This window comes from Bufo bufo, chromosome 6 (assembly GCF_905171765.1).
Source record: "Bufo bufo chromosome 6, aBufBuf1.1, whole genome shotgun sequence".
In the NCBI taxonomy this organism is placed as follows: domain Eukaryota; kingdom Metazoa; phylum Chordata; class Amphibia; order Anura; family Bufonidae; genus Bufo; species Bufo bufo.
The window spans coordinates 341,920,505-341,939,626 of record NC_053394.1 but is presented as its reverse complement, the minus strand read 5'-3'; the positions used below and the strand labels follow the sequence as shown (position 1 = coordinate 341,939,626).

Sequence of the window (19,122 nt, the reverse complement as noted above, 5' to 3'; positions counted from 1 at the left end):
GATGAGATACGACCTCTAGCCTGTACACAAGATGAGATACGGCCTCTAGCCTGGATACAAGATGAGATGCGGCCTCTAGCCTGGATACAAGATGAGATACAGCCTCTAGCCTGGATACAAGATGAGATATGGCCTCTAGTCTGGATACAAGATGAGATACGATCTCTTGCCTAGATACAAGATGAGATATGGCTTCTAGCCTAGATACAAAATAAGATACGGCCTCTAGCCTGGATACAAGATGAGATACGGCCTCTAGCCTGGATACAAGATGAGATACGGTCTCTAGCCTGGATACAAGATGAGATACAGCCTCTAGCCTAGATACAAAATAAGATACGGTCTCTAGCCTGGATACAGTATGACATACGGTTGGACATGGAACTGTCCATGTCTGTATGGTATCCTGTGCTACATTTGCCCACAGATGTTACAGCTGGCCCCGTAGATCCTGCACACTCATAGGTTGCTGAAGCTGGCGTCCCAGCTGGTCCCATAAATGCTCGATTGGAGATAAATCTAGTGACCGGGCAGCCAAGGAAGAGTGGAAGTTTGCCAGACACATTCCTAGGAAACCCTTGATATGTGTGGGCGACCATTATCCTGCTGAAAAATGCCAGTTGGAAGCCCTACCATGAGAGGCAACACATGTGTCTGCAGGATGTCCTGCACATATCGCTGAGCTGTAAGTGTCCCTTGTATCACTACTGGGGGTGACCGACCTCTGCAATGGCTCCCCAGATCATCACACCAGCAGTTGCTCCAGTGCAAAGGCAGGATTGAAGCGCCCACCATGAGTCCTCCATACCCTAACCTGACCGTCGATGGATCCCAAACGGAACCTGGATTCGTCGCTAAAGACGATATGGTTCCAGTCCATAGCCGTCCAGGTTTCCTGGTCACAACACTACTGCAATCAAAGGTTGACTGGCTATCAATGGTAGTACATGGGCATTGTGACACCAAATTTCCTTCTACTAAGCGCTGGGAATGACTGGAGGAGAATCCTGGCACAAAAGGAGTTTTAGTATCCATGTATGAGTGGTGTGTTCTGATGGGTCAGGTGGATGGCATTTGCGGTATTTGGTTCCATTGAGAACGGTGGACTGCTCGGGTGGAGGATTACTTCGTACGGCTTCTTGAGACTTATTGGACAATTGGGATTTTGGAATACATATACATACAATACTTATTTATTATGATGCATTTATTATGATATGCCTATTATGTCATTTACATATATATTGTGGTGTACCCTTATATGTATTTTGATATTCCTGTCAACTTAGGGCCCTTAACTTCACTATATATTTTTTATACAGTTTTTAATCATCACATTTCTAGCAACTACTGTATATAAAAATCCTTTTTTATAGGAATAATATATGTCATATTATGTCATATATTTGTTATTATATATAAATGACTAGTACTTACATGCACATTGTTATTCCTTCTAATACGGTTTAGTCATCATGTATCTAGTAATATAATCTTAATAGGTGTATTATTTATTATCTACCTTATATAATTGCATTATTATGTATTGGCACTTTATTATAAAATCATGAATATGATCAATCACATGAATTTTCTATACTCACTTTCTTTTCTTGTTTCCCTTTTTTTCTTATTTTTTCACGTATCACGTATTCACCTTTATCACTACTTTCACTTACTTCACCTTCACTATGCTTTATATTACTGGCCCTTTGATTTAACTTGTGCAATTCTGTATTATCATGCTGCTCGATATAAGGAGGAGGTTCTGTATACGTTCCGATCATGTGACTTAATGGTTCGGTGCGTCATGTATCATGTGACCTACTTCCCTCCCCCTTTTCTCTTCCCTCTTTTCCCGTTTCTTTTTGTATTTAAGGATCATAGTATATATATTATACTCTTGGAGACTGTTCCGATCTCTTTTTCCATAAAGGGAATTGTATTTGGATTTGTATTATGATGGCCATCATTGCTGCTGTTATTTGTTAACCGAGCGGCCTATCAGCACACTATCTGAATGCTGGTGGGCGTAGCCAGTGTGACGATGTGCTGACACAGCGGTCACTTGTGTGTCACGTGACCTACCTGTCATGATGACTGCACGTTGAACTCCAATGACCCTTATTGATCTCCTCCTTTCCTTACCACCTGACCTATGATGCAAGTCCTCATTGGTGAGTTAAGCTCCATCACACACCAAATGAGGATGATTGTATTAACTTACACCTGTGAGAGCGATATATAAGAAGGTAGAGTTCTCATTAGTTTCTTATCCCCGGAAGAAGCCAGGTTGCTGGCGAAACGGCGTTGGGAGAGGGAGACTGAGGGATCGGCGCGCCTACCTTGGGTATTTTTCTGAACTTCTTGAATTCCACATTGCCTACTGATGCCCCTATTGGATATCTTGTCCAGGGTTCTCTTGTCTTTTTTGGCTTTATGTGGCGTTCCCCAATACTTTATGCATGCCTATGTGTGTTGATCCCCCAGTCCCCTTCAGGGTTTTTTCCTCGCTGAAATATGCCTGTTCACTGCTGTATTTATACTTATATGTGATTATATGTATTTAATAACGTTTTTTTCTTACTATGAGATGGAGCTTTAGTTCTATTGTTTGGGTATAACTTTTGTATAGTGAAGGCTCTCTTTACGTTATCATTACCCGGTGCTTATAATTGGTGGGTAAGCGCTGGGAATGGTCTGGGCAGAGACAGGGTTGTGTAATGAAGAAGCCACCTGTGTCCGGATGGTGGACAAAAAAACTGTGGGAGCTTCTCATACTTGTTGGGTGGTAAGACTATCCTCTCTACTTGTGGTCTGTCTGAGCTGTGTGGAGCCTGTTCTCAGCGTATGTGTCCTTATGTAACAACTGCCCCCACACCTCCTAACATCTAGGTCAGAACGGCCTAGGTGGTGGGCAGTTGGAAATTGTTTAAATGCACATACCAACTGTACGTAAAACATGAGTATACGCAGTGTCCCTACTTGTTCCCTTCCGTTTTATGAAGCTATGGTAGCATAATTAAAGGAGTTCTGCAGTTTGTTTAAACTAATGATCTATCCTCTGGATAGATCATCAGCATCTGATCAGCGGGGGTCCGAAACCCGGGACCCCCGCCGATCAGCTGTTTGAGAAGGCAGCGGCGCTCCAGTGAACAGAGCTTAGCCCCGCCCAGGCCAGTTGATACTAGTCGTGACGTCAGTGGGCCAGCGGTAAACAGTGAGAAGGCCTCAGCGCTGCTGGATCGGCGCTGCCTTCTCAAACAGCTTATCGGCGGGGGTCCCGGGTGTCGGACCCCCGTCGATCAGATGCTGATGATCTATCCAGAGGATAGATCATCAGTTTAAATAAACTGCAGAACCCCTTTAAGGACTGCATACGGAACTTTCACTGAAGGGCTTTAATATAAGGCTACTTTCACATCTGTGCTGTCCGGATTAAGATCCGGCACGGGGTCTCAAAACCGCAGCACAACGTTTCAGTTTTGTCACTGGGGACAACTGAACAAACTGGAACGGAGTGCACCAGAACGTATTCCGTTCCGGTTTGTTGCGTTCCCATGCCGTACACAAAACCGCTGGAAGCAACATTTTTGTGTGCGGCATGATAAACTAAAAAGCCAGCACCAAAAATCATGTAAGTCAATGTTGTCAGATCAGTTTTTTCGGACACCAAGGTTTTAGTTCTGAACTGATGCAGCTAGTTGTATTATTCAAACGGATGCGTTTTTCTAGGGTTTTGAGATCCCATGCCGGATCTCCAAACCAGAGAATAAAAACGCAGATGTGAAAGTAAGCCTATGTCAAGCAACCTAGTACTATTTTTTTTTCCAGTCCTCACAATTTCCAAGATCTCTTCTTGCTGTCAGTGAATAGGAACTTTCTTCTTTACATTCAGCGGCTGAGAACTTGAACTAACCATGTCCACTTGGCGCAAGACTCGTGAAAAATACAGCTCTGAAGCCATGCTTCTGAGTCAGTTGGACATGATCAGGGCTCTGGATCTAAAAAAGAATGTTTCCATTTAAAGGGGTTGTCACTGAAGGTAAATTGCCATGTTCCATGAGAGAAGCCATAGTTGTAGTGATACCCAAGCCGGGAAAAGACCCTTCACTCGTGGATTCATATAGGCCCATCTCACTCCTAACGGTGGATGTGAAAATTCTGGCCAAAGTCCTGGCTAATCGTTTGTCTAGGGTCATTCAGTCTATTATTCATGATGATCAATCTGGGTTCATGTCTGGAAAATCCACGGCATTGAATCTTAGGCGCTTGTTCATAAAGGGGTTGTCCCATGAAAAATATTCTACATTTTTCAAACCAGCACCTGGATCTGAATACTATTGTAACTGCATGTACAGTAATTAAAAATTTAGTATAGCCACTGAGTTATTCACTGAAATCTATCTGTAAAGCGCCACCTGCTGTTTGGCCTTTTTCTAAATTCTCTGTCCAGCTCACACATTCGCAAGTGTGGTCTGCATCCGTTCCGCACAATGCGGATCCATTCATTCTCTATGGGGACGGAATGGATGCGGAGAGCATACTATGTGCTCTCTGCATCCGCATGTCTGGAGCGCAGCCCCGAACTTCCGGTCCGCAGCTCCGCAAGAAAATAGAGCATGTCCTATTCTTGTCTGCAGCTGCGGACAAGAATAGGACTTCTCTATTTAGTGCCGCCCATATGCGGCCCGGTGTATTGCGGATCCGCAATACACCACGGACGTGTGAATGGACCCATACATGCTTAGTTCCATCCTACAACTGCCACCAGCTGCAGCAGAAAGGACACACCTTCTGAGAAAGGACATGCCCCTGAGCTGCCAGCTTGAAATAGATCTAGCAGGGCAATTGGAGCGATGAATGGGCAGATCTCTGTATCCATGTGAGGTACAGGGCTGGTTAGAAAAAGACTGGCACATACTATATGATACATTTCTCATGGGATAACCCCCTTTAATGACTTGAATGGTCTTGAAATCTTTAGAAAATTGAAACCCAAAGTATAAATCAAAGTTGCGTAACGTTTCATTGTACAAAGATTGATCTTTACTTACAAAAGAATGGAGAAACCGATTACATGAACTGGTCTGTCATGCAAGATTCTTGCCCCCAGGTGCATAGCTACAGGGGTAGAGGCTGCTTTGGGGCCCAAACTCAGAAGGGCCCCACCCAGGAGGAAGAGTAAAAGATTTTATTGTCAGGGCCCCCTGACAATAGGAGGGGGTTGAAAAGAAGTCGCTGAGGGGCGGGGGATCCGTTCAAAAATTTGCTGTGGGGCCCAGTCAGTTTTAGCTATCCCACTGCTTGCCCCCAACATTAGACAAACTTTCTAGTATTTTTTGCCTTCAAGATGCATTCAAGCAGAGGCCGGGATAATGACAAATACCATCCCCTTGCGTTAACCAGCTCTGACTGATAGCTTAACATTGTACGATACGGCTTGGTTGATGGACTTATGTCATATTTCAGCCGTATTAACAATGTAATGCTATGAACATAATGATCATCCCTTAAGTCATTAATTACCACCATTATGTCTAAGAAAGCCATCTTAGGTTACTTTCACACTTGCGTTAAAGTTTTCCGGTATTGAGTTCTATCCTAGGGGCTCAATACCGAAAAAAAAAACTGTTTTATCCTAATGCATTCTGAATGGAGAGCAATCCGTTCAGGATGCATCAGTTCAGTCACTCTTACGGTATTTGGCCGGAGAAAATACCGCAGCAATTCCAGAATACTTGCCAGAATGCATTATTTTCCATTGAAATGCCTGATCCAGCACCAAGTGTTCTGGCAAAACGGATCCGGTTTTCCGGTCTGCGCATGCGCAGACCTTAAAGAATGCAACAACAAAAAATACCAGATCCGTTTTTCGGGATGACACCGGAGAGACGGATCCGGTGTTTCAATGCATTTGTTAGACGGATCTGCATCCGGATCCATCTACAAATGCTATCCGTTTGCATGCGGATTTCTGGATCCGGCAGGCAGTTCCGGCGACGGAACTGTCTGTCGGATCTTCACAACGCAAGTGTGAAAGTACCCTTAAGATGAAACAATAAAAGTAAATCAGTGACATCAAATACAGGGATTAAGGGATAATGTAAAACAATAGGGAGGGCGGTATTTAGGTGGAAGTTATGTCATCGGATACATTGATAGTAATTCTATAGTCAGAGGGCAGAAGACACCCAGAAATGTCAGTGCAAATGTTACTTACAGCTCCCGTGCTCCACAGGGCTCTTCTCAGGGGCTGCAGAAAACAAGAAGAAATCATTAGCTCCCAGTTAAGATTCCTCTCTTAATGTACAATAAAGCACTTGTCTGAACAAGAGCTGCCATACCATCACAGGCGGTAATAACGTCACAGGCTGCTCAATATTAGGGATCAGATTATAATATGGGTGAATCAGACCCTTGGCAATGAAGGGGTGAACCCTACCAATAGACAGCAAAGCAGTGGGAGTGTACAGGAACTAGAGAGTGATCCTCAAACAGGTTCTGGAGGGCGGTGCTGCAGACCGTCAGAAATCTGCACCAGCTGCACTTGCCGAAATATTACCTGAGGAACAACTCCACCCCCCAGAGTGACCTTCACATGCCTGTGACACACAAACAGCCTCACACCAGTACTTCACCTTCATAAACTCGCCTGGCAATGTAACACAACAACTGACAGCACGACCACTGGCTCCAAATACAGTAAAATCAGGCCTTCAGGTCCAAATCAGTAATGGCCACCCATAGCACCATCAGCTGCTTGAAGGAGCGACACTGCAACACAACAGATTTACAGCTCCCTAAACGTCAGAAAAGTGGGCACTGTGCAAATGAAGGTGGAACGGACTCAGTGGATCTGCGATTTCCGAACCGCAAAACAGATATGGTCGTCTGCATGAGGCCTTAACCTAATTTTCTAATAAGAACTATGTAGATTGTACTCGAAATGCTCAATCCAAGTTGGTCCATTTAAAGGCCATAAGTCAAAGGTGTCTCTTTCCTCTATGGCGGGGTTTGGAACCTACGGCCCCCGGGATCAATTCATGTGGCCCCCTGCCATAACATATGGTGAAAATACTAATGACCGCTTCCATAATCGAAGAAATCATTAGCATGCGGGAGGCAAGGTAGGTGAAAACAGCACTGTACAGGCTGTACTTACCTTCCCTGGTCTTCTTTCGGCCCCGCTCTATGTCCTGACACGTATAGTGTAAGGACGTAGTGCATGTAGACGCGCACTGTGACCTGACTCTGTGCGCTGTCAGATCACAGTACAGCGCAGCGGGAAGAAGACCAGGGAGGGTAAGTGAATCTGCCAAGTGGCAGCGCCGTCCAGAGCTGGAGAGGTAAGTTTATATATTTTTTTTAATCGTCTGACCTAAGGTCTGATTGGATGCTTTGGGGTCTGATCCGAGGCTAAATGAGGGTGGGGAAGGTCTGATCTGAGGCTGAGGGGTCTGATGGGGGTTGATCTGAGGCTAGGGAGGGTCTGATGGGGGTGTGATCTGAGGCTGGGAGATCTGATGGGAGTCTGATCTGAGGCTGGGAGGTCTGATGGGGGCTGATCTGAGGCTAGGAGGTCTGATGGGGGCTGATCTAAGGCTGGGGGGTCTGATCTGAGGCTGGGATGTCTGATGGAGGTCTGATCTGAGGCTGGGCGTAAACGGCTCCCTGCTTCACCATTGCAAACAGCTGTGGGCCCTGGCACGTGCCTGTGTATGCCGGGTGCTAACGCTGGCCCTGCACATTACCATCCATCACCACCATTTAATGGACAGGACACAGCGACATTTAGGCCTCTTTCACACGAGCGTGTCCAGATTAGGTCCGGATGCGTTCCGGTGCATTGCGGTAAACCCACGCGAGTAGGTACGCAATTGCAGTCAGTTTTGACTGTGATTGCGTTCCGATGTTCAGTTTTTATCACGCGGGTGCAATGTGTTTTGCACGCGCGTGATAAAAAACCGACTGTGGTACCCAGACCCGAACTTCTTCACAGAAGTTCGGGCTTGGGTTAGTTGTAGTGTAGATTGTATTATTTTCCCTTATAACATGGTTATAAGGGAAAATAATAGCATTCTGAATACAGAATGCTAAGTAAAATAGGGCTGGAGGGGTTAAAAAAAATAATAATAATAATTTAACTCACCTTAATCCACTTGTTTTTTTTAACCCCTCTAGTCCTATTTTACTTTGCATTCTGTATTCAGAATGCTATTATTTTCCCTTATAACCATGTTATAAGGGAAAATAATAATGATCGGGTCCCAATCCCGATCGTCACCTAGCAACTGTGCGTGAAAATCGCACCGCATCCGCACTTGCTTGCGGATGCTTGCGATTTTTTTCACGCAACCCCATTCATTTCTATGGGGCCTGCGTTAGGTGAAAAACGCACAATATAGAGCATGCTGCGATTTTCACGCAACGCACAAGTGATGCGTGAAAATCACCGCTCATGTGCACAGCCCCATAGAAATGAATGGGTCCGGATTCAGTGCGGGTGCAATGCGTTCACCTCGCGCATTGCACCCACGCGGAAAACTCGCCCGTGTGAAAGGGGCCTTATTATAATGATAGTAAAGGGTGTCGCACTGATGCGACATGCTGCGACTTCGACATGCCAGTCACAAAAAATCCATCTAAGTTGGATTTCTGTGCGACTGTCGCAGTCGCAGCATGTTCCAGTGCCACACCATTGATTATCATTACAAAAAATGTTGTGCGACATATGTCACAGTGTAGCTGTACCCTTTTTGTCACGTGACACATGTCACCGTGTAGCCATAGCCTAAGGGTACTTTCACACTTGCGTTAAACTTTTCCGGTCTTGAGTTTCATCCTAGGGGCTCAATATTGGAAAAAACTGATCAGTTTTATCCTAATGCATTCTGAATGGAGAGCAATCCGTTCAGGATGCATCAGGATGTCTTCAGTTCAGTCACTGTACGGTTATTGGACAGAGGAAATACCGCAGCATGCTGCAGTATTTTCTCCGTACAAAATTCCGGAACACTTGCCGGAATGCCGGCATTATTTTCCATTGAAATGCATAAATGCCGGATGCGATGCGGTGTTCCGGAAAAACTGATCTGCGCATGCGCAGACCTCACCGGATCCGTTTTTCCGGATCCGGTATTGCAATGCATTTGGGAGACGGATTCGCATCCGGGTCCGTCTACAAATGGTATCTGTTTCCATACAGTTTGCCAGATCCGGCAGGCGGAACTGCCGTATTTCCGTATTTCCATCCTTCAGTACCGTGGACTTGCATGTTTACCATATCATGGCTATCCATTTTCAGCTCTCTTCTGATGTGCATATTCCCAAATTTATAGCAGATTCCAGTACTAGAGTAGTGGTTTACTAGATCTGTGTCAGACCTTGCTGGTAAACTGGACTTGGATGCGAGATTATAGCTTTCTATCCGGCCAACAGACAATCAGACAAAAAAAATGATCTGCCATCTTGAAGCTTTCAGTCTAAGGCTTCATGGGTATGACATGCATGGCACCTATATGGTGGCACACGGGATCTCTATGGCTTCATATTAAAGAGTCTTAGGCACTTAGTGTACTACCATATGCAGCTTATGGCAGAGATATTCTCCACAGCTTTGTTTCTAGGAGACAACACTTTTGTAGTGTGGCATCCGATGGTGTCCTTTATGGATGTCGTACTACAGCTCTGTAAATTATTAAGAGCTGGAATAAAGCAATGTGTATGATGACTTACAGGGCATCTGTCAGCAGTTTTGTACCTATGACACTGGCTGACCTGTTACATGTGCACTTGGCAGCTGAAGTCATCTGTGTTGGTCCCATGTTCCTATGTGTCCACATTGTTGAGAAAAATTATGTTTTAATATATGCAAATTAGCCTTTAGGAGCAACGGGGGCGTTGTCATTACACCTAGAGGCTCTGCCCTCTCTGCACTTTGATTAACAGCGCCAGGCAGTAAAATCATCATCACACCTGGCCCTGTCAGAGAGGGCCTGGTAGTTGAGGAGAGAGCAGAGCCTCTAGGTGTAATGGCAACGCCCCCGTTGCTCCTAAAGGCTAATTTGCATATATTAAAACATAATTTTCCCCAGCAATGCGGGCACATATAAACATGGGACCAACACAGATGCCTTCAGTTGCCAAGTGCACATGTAACAGGTCAGCCAGTTTCATAGGTACAAATCTGCTGACAGATGCCCTTTATAGGGGTTCATTCACCAATGACGCTCATGAGCAGTTATCTAGATGCTCCAGCTTTGTTCTAGCAAAAGTTGAAAGTTTCAGTAGTCGGATAAGAATCTGTGGTGATCCAACCTCTTTAATCATACATGTGCATACTATACAGGCAATCAGGCATTATAAAAAAGCACCCACAGGGGTGTTTCATTTTTTGCAATTAACTATTTAGTCTGCTTGTAATGCTATTGACCCAATCACTCTTGAGGGCCCATCAGATGTTCATCTAATGGTGGTTTTCCATCTCCATGGTAAGTTTTCTTGTGGAGTGGAAATGACCACAGGAGGCCCCTACCAGCGTGTATGAGGACATTTCAGATGATATATTGATATGTACTACCTCTCTGCTTGGCAGAAGAGGCCATTACTTTCTATTGACTGATACATAACACATAGGAAGGAACAACTTGTGAATTAAAGCAAAGGATTTACTCATTATAGCAAGTGTTTTTTTTTCCTCTATAGATAGTGTTCATGAAAGGAGGCTGCCAATAAAAAACCTGTCTGTCTTGGTAATTTTATAGCACAGAAATGTTGAGCGGTGGGGTGAGACCTTGACTTAGTTTGATGTCTGGCTAAAAAGAGAGGATTGCAACAGAAAGCAATATACATATATGCAACAGCCTCATCTGCACACAAGTGGTAGTGTTAACCCCATGCAATACTCTGCTTTAAGAAATTGTAAAACAAATTACAGCATATTTGTATATATGAAGATTAGAAACTGGTTTAGGCTACATGCACACGACCGTATGTGTTTTGCAGTCCGCAAATTGGTGATCCGCAAAAAAAACGGATGACGTTCCGTATGGCATCCGTTTTTTTTTGCGGATCCGTTGTAATAATGCCTATCCTTGACCGCAAACTAGAAAAAAATAGGACATGCACTATTTTTTTGGCGGAGCAACGGAACGGACATACTGATGCGGACAGCACACGGTGTGCTGTACTCGTTTTTTGCGGACCCATTAAATGAATGGGTCCGCATCCTATCCGCAAAAAAAACGGAACGGACATGGAAACAAAATACGGTCGTGTGCATGAGGCCTTAGAATTAGGCTAGGGCTCCATGGGGAAAAAGTAATGGACAGTTATAACCATATGTTAGCTAACCTAAGGGTATTACGGGTATTAATGTCTAAACGTGTTCTCCTTAACAAATGTAAAGCTACACTGTACAGTTATATATTAAAGGGAGTATTAATGGTGAAAGGTATGCGAGAATTTGTAAGGTAAAGGTCATGGAAGCAAGTCAACGTAACTCAACCGGTCCGCACAAATGATCTCTCTTTACTTGAGGCCAGGATCATAGCAAGAATTATTATTATGGAGCTGACCCACCTGGTACCCAGAGCTTGATATGCTATCCCTACCCTTGCATCCAGTGCCAGCTGTCTATAAGACAAGTATACAAGTCTTGTACCCTGTTACAGCTGCCCAAACTTTCCCAGGTCCAGGAGAGAGACACATTAACCTAGTAAGAAGAACAACAACGTGGCCACCTCATAGTTTTTCTAAGACCTTAGGTCTCTATGACCCTTATGTCACAAAACCTTGTCTGGAGTCTCGACATGACACATGGGAAAATGCACTAGATTAGGGTTTGAAGGACAACTCCAACCAAACCTTCAAGTCCATGACTGAATTGAGTTAATCTCCCATGCCTCACCACCCCCAAAATCATACAGTGATACTAGAGGCCTAATTTTAGGGTGCTCTAATGCATACCCCCACATTTAAGAGCTCCCTTTACCTGCCCCTGCGATCTGAATTGACAAGGAAGGCACAAGTTGGTCACTACTTTATTAGGGAATTTAATTGTCAGGTGGTCACCATGTTTCCTTCATGTCAGTTCTGCAGGTCACATAGAGAAGCTCCACTGATGAAGTACTCAAAAGAACAACCATCATGTAATGCCTGTCAGTAGGGACAGTCAAGGACAGTGAGCCCCAACCTAGAACCCAGTCCGCTTTCCCTACCTACTTGCAGTACAAACCCTACTTGGCAGAAATGTAACTGGACAATGGTCCCTACTGTAAATAAGTGCAGATATGGACAAACACCAACAGACAAAGAAACACCAAAACAGAGAAATGGGTCAGAACTAGAAGGGCTACGCAGTACCGAGAAACAGACCATTGCACCCATCATCAGGGGTTGTGGCTCAGCAGCACATCTCTCCCGACTCGTCCAGGCCTAAGGATCGCAACGATGGAGCCTGGACAGGTACTGTACGTTTATTACACATCCACTCTGTAAAATTCAGTTTTTACAAATGTACATAGTCTGTGTGTATGACTGCAATGTCAGGCTGGTATTCCTGGGCCCACCAGAAGAAATTATTCTGATGACCCACCCAACGTCTATGTAGAACATGTGCACCTCCACTTTTTTCATCATAATCTTCTTTGTTCTTGCACACACAGGACATATAATTAACAAGGCCTAAGTCATTTTTGTGGCAAATGATTGGCTCCAAGTCAATTCTAAATGAGGTTATCTTCTGCTGGTCAAGTGTGAAGCCAAGCGTCCTGTCACACTTCGGTGTGGGAGAGATACACCACACCAAGCATAAGAGGGAAGGGGGAAACAGGGAATCAGGCCTGAGAACTAGGGAAGGAAGAAGGACACCTCCTAGTAAAACCCTAGCCAAGATCCTGACTGACTACCAGTATGAACAGACCCCAGATGTAGGTGTGTTCATACACAGGAATACCTAGAGTCCTATCTAGCCCTATAGGACCCTGGTACTAATGGCAGGGACAAGACTACCTGTTCCTCCAAATGAAAGGACGAACAGGAGTCTCCTTCAGGCCTAATACAAACAATAGGGAAAAGCAACACACATAACCCAAATAAAACACAAGAAGGGAAAGGAAAGACTTAACTTGAAAGTAGCTATGGAAGCACCAGGAACTCCGCCGAGATCCACACACCAGCAATCCACAACTGAAACTAAAGCTATAAACCGTACAGCATAGTGGGAGAAGCAACTATAAATAAGGAAGGTTAAATGACCACATTAGCAACACCTGAGGCAAGGGGTGTGGCCATTACCAGAAACAACACAGATGCCTATTGATCCACAGGGAAAACCTGAGATCAAACCACGTGTTGCCAGTCTCACTGATCTCCTGCCACCTAGTAACATAGTAACATAGTACACAAGGCCAAAAAAAGACATTTGTCCATCCAGTTCGGCCTGTTATCCTGCAAGTTGATCCAGAGGAAGGCAAAAAAAAAAAACTGAGGTAGAAGCCAATTTTCCCCACTTTAGGGGAATAAAAAATTCCTTACCGACTCCAATCAGGCAATCAGAATAACTCCCTGGATCAACGACCCCTCTCTAGTAGCTATAGCCTGTAATATTATTACACTCCAGAAATACATCCAGGCCCCTCTTGAATTCCCTTATTGTACTCACCATCACCACCTCCTCAGGCAGAGAGTTCCATGACAGGTCCATTTAAAGGGCTTCTTCCCCCTCACAGTAATATGCCTAGTTGTGCCCCCTCACAGTAATATGCCCTGATATTTGCCCCCTCACAGTAATATGCCCAGCTGTGCCTCCTCAGAGTAATATGCCTAGTCGTGCCCCCTCACAGTAATAGCTCCTTCCTCAGTGCGCCTGCGCCGGGTGTAGATGTGACGTCATCAACGCAGGCGCATTGAGGAAGGAGCGGCCGAGCGAGCGTCCTCCTCTCAGTGCGCCTGCGCCGACTGAAGACCGGTACAGCGCAGGCGCGAGATTTAGGACGCAGACAGGGCCAGCCAGAGGAAGAGAGCGCTCGCTGGCCCTGTCAATCAACATGAGGAGGGGGCGTCTTTATGAAAGGAGGATGCGGCTGCTACCAGCAAGTAGCCGCCCTACTTGCTGGTAGAGGGGTAATTTACATATTATAAAAGTCAGTTTTTTTAAGAAACTACTGAACGAAAAAGAGTAAGAGCACTATATATTGATAAATCGCAGTATAAGGATTTTAAGTAGCCACAAAATGAAAAATGACTGTAGGGGGGTGACAGAAGCCCTTTAACAATATTTAAGATCATGGCATAAAAAATAAAAAAAAAAGCTGAGCAATAAAAAATGCTAAATCATGGTTTATTGTATTCCCCCCCCCCAAAAAAAAACAACAACACAAAACAAAAAACAAGGCCTCATAAAGCCATGCCAGAGTAATTATAAGGAAGTTATGATGGTCAGACCCTATGAAGGCATACCAGTAAGCATACCTCATGCACATGACCGTATCTGCTTTGCAGTCCACAGACTGTGGTTCCACAAAATATGGATACTGGCTGTGTGTGCCCCATGCTTTCCTGTTACAAACATCCCGCACTATTGTAGAAATGCCTATTCTTGGCAATAAGGACAAGAATAAAACATGTTTTACAATCCTGGGCATATTACTCTGAGGGGGCAAATATCAGGGCATATTACTGTGAGGGGGCACAGCTGGGCATATTACTGTGAGGGGGCAAATATCAGGGCATATTACTGTGAGGGGGCACAACTAGGCATATTACTGTGAGGGGGCAACTATCAGGGCATAACTACTGTGAAAGGGGCACATATGTGTCCCTTTCACAGTAGGTATGTCCAGATACAGTCAGGTCCATAAATAATGGGACATCAACACAATTCTAAGATTTTTGGTTCTATACACCACCACAATGGATTTGAAATGAAACGAACAAGATGTGCTTTAACTGCAGACTGTCAGCTTTAATTTGAGGGTATTTACATCCAAATCAGGTGAACGGTGTAGGAATTACAACAGTTTGCATATGTGCCTCCCACTTGTTAAGGGACCAAAAGTAATGGGACAGAATAATAATCATAAATCAAACTTTCACTTTTTAATACTTGGTTGCAAATCCTTTGCAGTCAATTACAGCCTGAAGTCTGGAACGCATAGACATCACCAGACGCTGGGTTTCATCCCTGGTGATGCTCTGCCAGGCCTCTACTGCAACTGTCTTCAGTTCCTGCTTGTTCTTGGGGCATTTTCCCTTCAGTTTTGTCTTCAGCAAGTGAAATGCATGCTCAATCGGATTCAGGTCAGGTGATTGACGGCCATTGCACAACATTCCACTTCTTTCCCTTAAAAAACTCTTTGGTTGCTTTTGCAGTATGCTTTTGTCACCGCCACTTCTGTGAGAAGGTCTGACAGACGTCCTTCTCTACCTCTTGCATGATGTTCTTTGTTTTGGTTTCACTTTCTCATCTCATTTTCTTCTCCCAAGTGTCACCTATTTAGACTAATCCTCTTTCCTTTAAATTCCCTCCCATACTGCCTCACTTTGCGGTTTATACTACTTCCTGGATTGAAGTGGTCACTGCTGGAGTCTTCTGCTGCTGGAGTCCTTTCATGTCTTGTGTTTCCTTTCTGGCTTGATTCTAGGTGACCCTGACTCCCTCCGTATGAAGTGTAGGGAGCCGGTGGTCGTGTCCCCTCACTATTATAGGGTTTTCAGGTGTCACAAAGTCTTAGGTGGGGCATACAATCGTCTACCTTTGAGACCCTTGTATGTGCTTAGCAGTCAGGGTGAGCTCTTAGGGTTTTATAGGGGTCACCTATATGCTCCTTAGTTTGGGATCAAGCCAGTCGGACATTTATTCATAACTTCCAGCTATCTGCAACTTCATCCGTGACAGCTTTGGATCAATGTCCATCTGCACTGTGAAGCGCCGTTCAATGAGTTCTGAAGCATTTGGCAGAATATGAGCAGATAATATTGCCCGAAACACTTCAGAATTCATCCTGCTGCTTTTGTCAGCAGTCACATCATCAATAAATACAAGAGAACCAGTTTCATTGGCAGCCATACATGCCCACTCCATGACATTACCACCACCATGCTTCACTGATGAGGTGGTATGCTTAGGATCATGAGCAGTTCTTTTCCTTCACCATACTCTTCTCTTCCCATCACTCTGGTACAAGTTGATCTTGGTCTCATCTGTCCATAGGATGTTGTTCCAGAACTGTGAAGGCTTTTTTAGATGTCGTTTGGCAAACTCTAATCTGGCCTTCCTGTTTTTGAGGTTCACCAATGGTTTACATCTTGTGGTGAACCCTCTGTATTCACTCTGGTGAAGTCTTCTCTTGATTGTTGAGTTTGACACACACACACCTACCTCCTGGAGAGTGTTCTTGATCTGGCCAACTGTTGTGAAGGGAGTTTTCTTCACCAGGGAAAGAATTCTTCGGTCATCCACCACAGTTGTTTTCCATGGTCTTCCAGGTCTTTTAGTGTTGCTGAGCTCACCGGTGCGTTCCTTCTTTTTAAGAATGTTCCAAACAGTTGTTTTGGCCACGCCTAATGTTTTTGCTATCTCTCTGATGGGTTTGCTTTGTTTTTTCAGCCTAATGATGGCTTGCTTCACTGATAGTGACAGCTCTTTGGATCTCCTCTTGAGAGTTGACAGCAACAGATTCCAAATGCAAATAGCAGACTTGAAATGAACTCTGGACCTTTTATCTGCTCATTTTAATTGGGATAATGAGGGAATAAAACACACCTGGCCATGGAACAGCTGAGAAGCCAATTGTCCCATTACTTTTGGTTCCTTTAACAAGTGGGAGGCACATATGCAAACTGTTCCTACACCGTTCACCTGATTTGGATGTAAATACCCTCAAATTAAAGCTGAGTTGAACGCATTGCACCCGCACTGAATCCCGACCCATTCATTTCTATGGGGCTGTTCACATGAGCGGTGATTTTCACGCATCACTTGTGCGTTGCGTGAAAATCGCAGCATGCTCTATATTCTGCGTTTTTCACGCAACGCAGGCCCCATAGAAGTGAATAGGGTTGCGTGAAAATCGCACCGCATTCGCACTTGCTTGCACGGTTGCTAGGAGACGATCGGGATGGAGACCCGATCATTATTATTTTCCCTTATAACATGGTTATAAGGGAAAATAATAGCATTCTGAATACAGAATGCATAGTAAAATAGCGCTGGAGGGGTTAAAAATAAATAAATCATAATTTAACTCACCTTAATCCACTTGATCGCGCTGCCGGCTTCTTGTCTGTCTCGTTCTTTGCTGAACAGGACCTGTGGTGACGTCACTCCGGTCATCACATGGTCCATCACATGATCTTTTACCATGGTGATGGATCATGTGATGACCGGAGTGACGTCACCACAGGTCCTGTTCCTGCAATGAATGCTCACCACAGGTCCTGTTCAGCAAAGAAGGAGACAGACGAGAAGTCGGCAGCGCGATCAAGTGGACTAAGGGGAGTTAAATTATTATTTATTTATTTTTTAACCCCTCCAGCGCTATTTTACTATGCATTCTGTATTCAGAATGCTATTATTTTCCCTTATAACCATGTTAGAGAGAAAATAATACAATCTACACAACCCCGATCCCAAGCCCGAACTTCTGTGAAGAAGTTCGGGTTTGGGTACCAAACATGCGCGATTTTTCTCACGCGAGTGCAAAATGCATTACAATGTTTTGCACTCGCGCTGAAAAATCGCGCGTGTTCCCGCAACGCACCCACACCTTTTCCCGCAACGCCCGTCTGAAAGAGGCCTAAAAGCACATCTAGTTTGTTTCATTTCAAATCCATTGTGGTGGTGTATATAGCCAAAAATGTTAGAATTGTGTCGATGTCCTAATATTTATGGACCTGACTTTATGTGCCCCTTTCACAGTAGGTATGTCCAGATATCTGTACATACCTACTGTGAAAGGGGCACATACAGGTGAAACTCGAAAAATTAGAATATTGTGCAAAAGTCCATTGATTTCAGTAATGCAAATTAAAAGGAATTGCATTAATGCAGCTTAAAATTATAATTTTGCGAAAAGATCCAATATTCTAGTCTCAGAGTGTCACACTCTAGTCAGCTAATTAATCCATACCCCCTGAGCAAAGGGGACCTGAGATTGTGACTTTGGGGTTTCATAAGCTGTAAGCCATAATCATCCAAATTATAACCAATAAAGACTTGAAATATCTCGCTTTGCATGTAACGAGTCTATCTCATATGTTTCACCTTGCACAATATTCTAATTTTTCGAGTTTCACCTGTATCTAGACATAACTACTGTGAGGGCACATATGTGGGCATAACTACTGTGTGGTGGCAAAAAGGGGGAATAATTACTATGTTTAGGGAATTTAGGGGACTGGGTGGGATTAGGAGTATAGTTATGTTTTGGGCAGAGTTAGAGTGCCTAGTGTGGAGACCTGCATTATAAATGTAGGCCTGTATTATGTTTTGACCAACTAAAAAAAAAAAAACAACATGTCAGAAATCTATTGCTCATGTACTGTCTATGGCAGTTCTGTAGGTATGCTGCTGTGTGTATATCCATGTAAACCCGCATGAATAGACAGAGGAAAACATCAGCATCTGTGGTTCTGATGATGTATGCAAGTGTAACCAGAGGATCTTTTGCCAAAAACAATTATAATCACAGCACTGTACAAATGGAAAGGACAGATTTGCTTACAATATGGTCAAATTGAGACTGCACTTTTTTTTCCAGTTAGAATTTAAGGTGCCATTGTCATGATCATAAAGGGTTAAATAAAACATGTTCAGAGCTCCCCCCACACAGTAGCTCAGATCCTTACATTTGCCTATTTCTCCTGCTTCCATTACATCAACAAGAACTGACTACTTACCTTTTTGCCTAATATAACCCACCCTTTGGCAGATGCCAGTCTAACCAATTTGCTTTACCTTATGTTATGGCTGATTGCTTTGTATGCCATACCCTCAAACACATGGGCCACGGGCTGCATACAGCCTCCGAGGCAATTATCTGGTGCCCGCGACCATGAGGCGAGATGCTCAAGGCAGCGGTCAGCAGTTTACAGCAGACCAATGGAGCCTATGGCTCC

General features: G+C 44.3%; 1 protein-coding gene across 4 annotated transcripts in view; it reads right to left on the bottom strand.

Annotated features, from left to right (window-relative positions):
• The window catches only part of EPB41L1 (erythrocyte membrane protein band 4.1 like 1), a 168,552-nt gene that overhangs the window by 117,997 nt on the left and 31,433 nt on the right, over positions 1-19,122 (bottom strand). For 2 of the 4 annotated variants that reach the window (XM_040436502.1, XM_040436498.1), the window contains exon 2: positions 6,224-6,256. The exons of 1 other annotated variant lie outside the window; for it this stretch is intronic. The gene's annotated coding sequence lies outside the window, so the exon portion shown is untranslated. Of the gene's footprint in view, positions 1-6,223; positions 6,257-6,347; positions 6,475-19,122 lie in introns of those variants that run through there. One more of the 4 variants, XM_040436499.1, reaches the window with a different exon arrangement.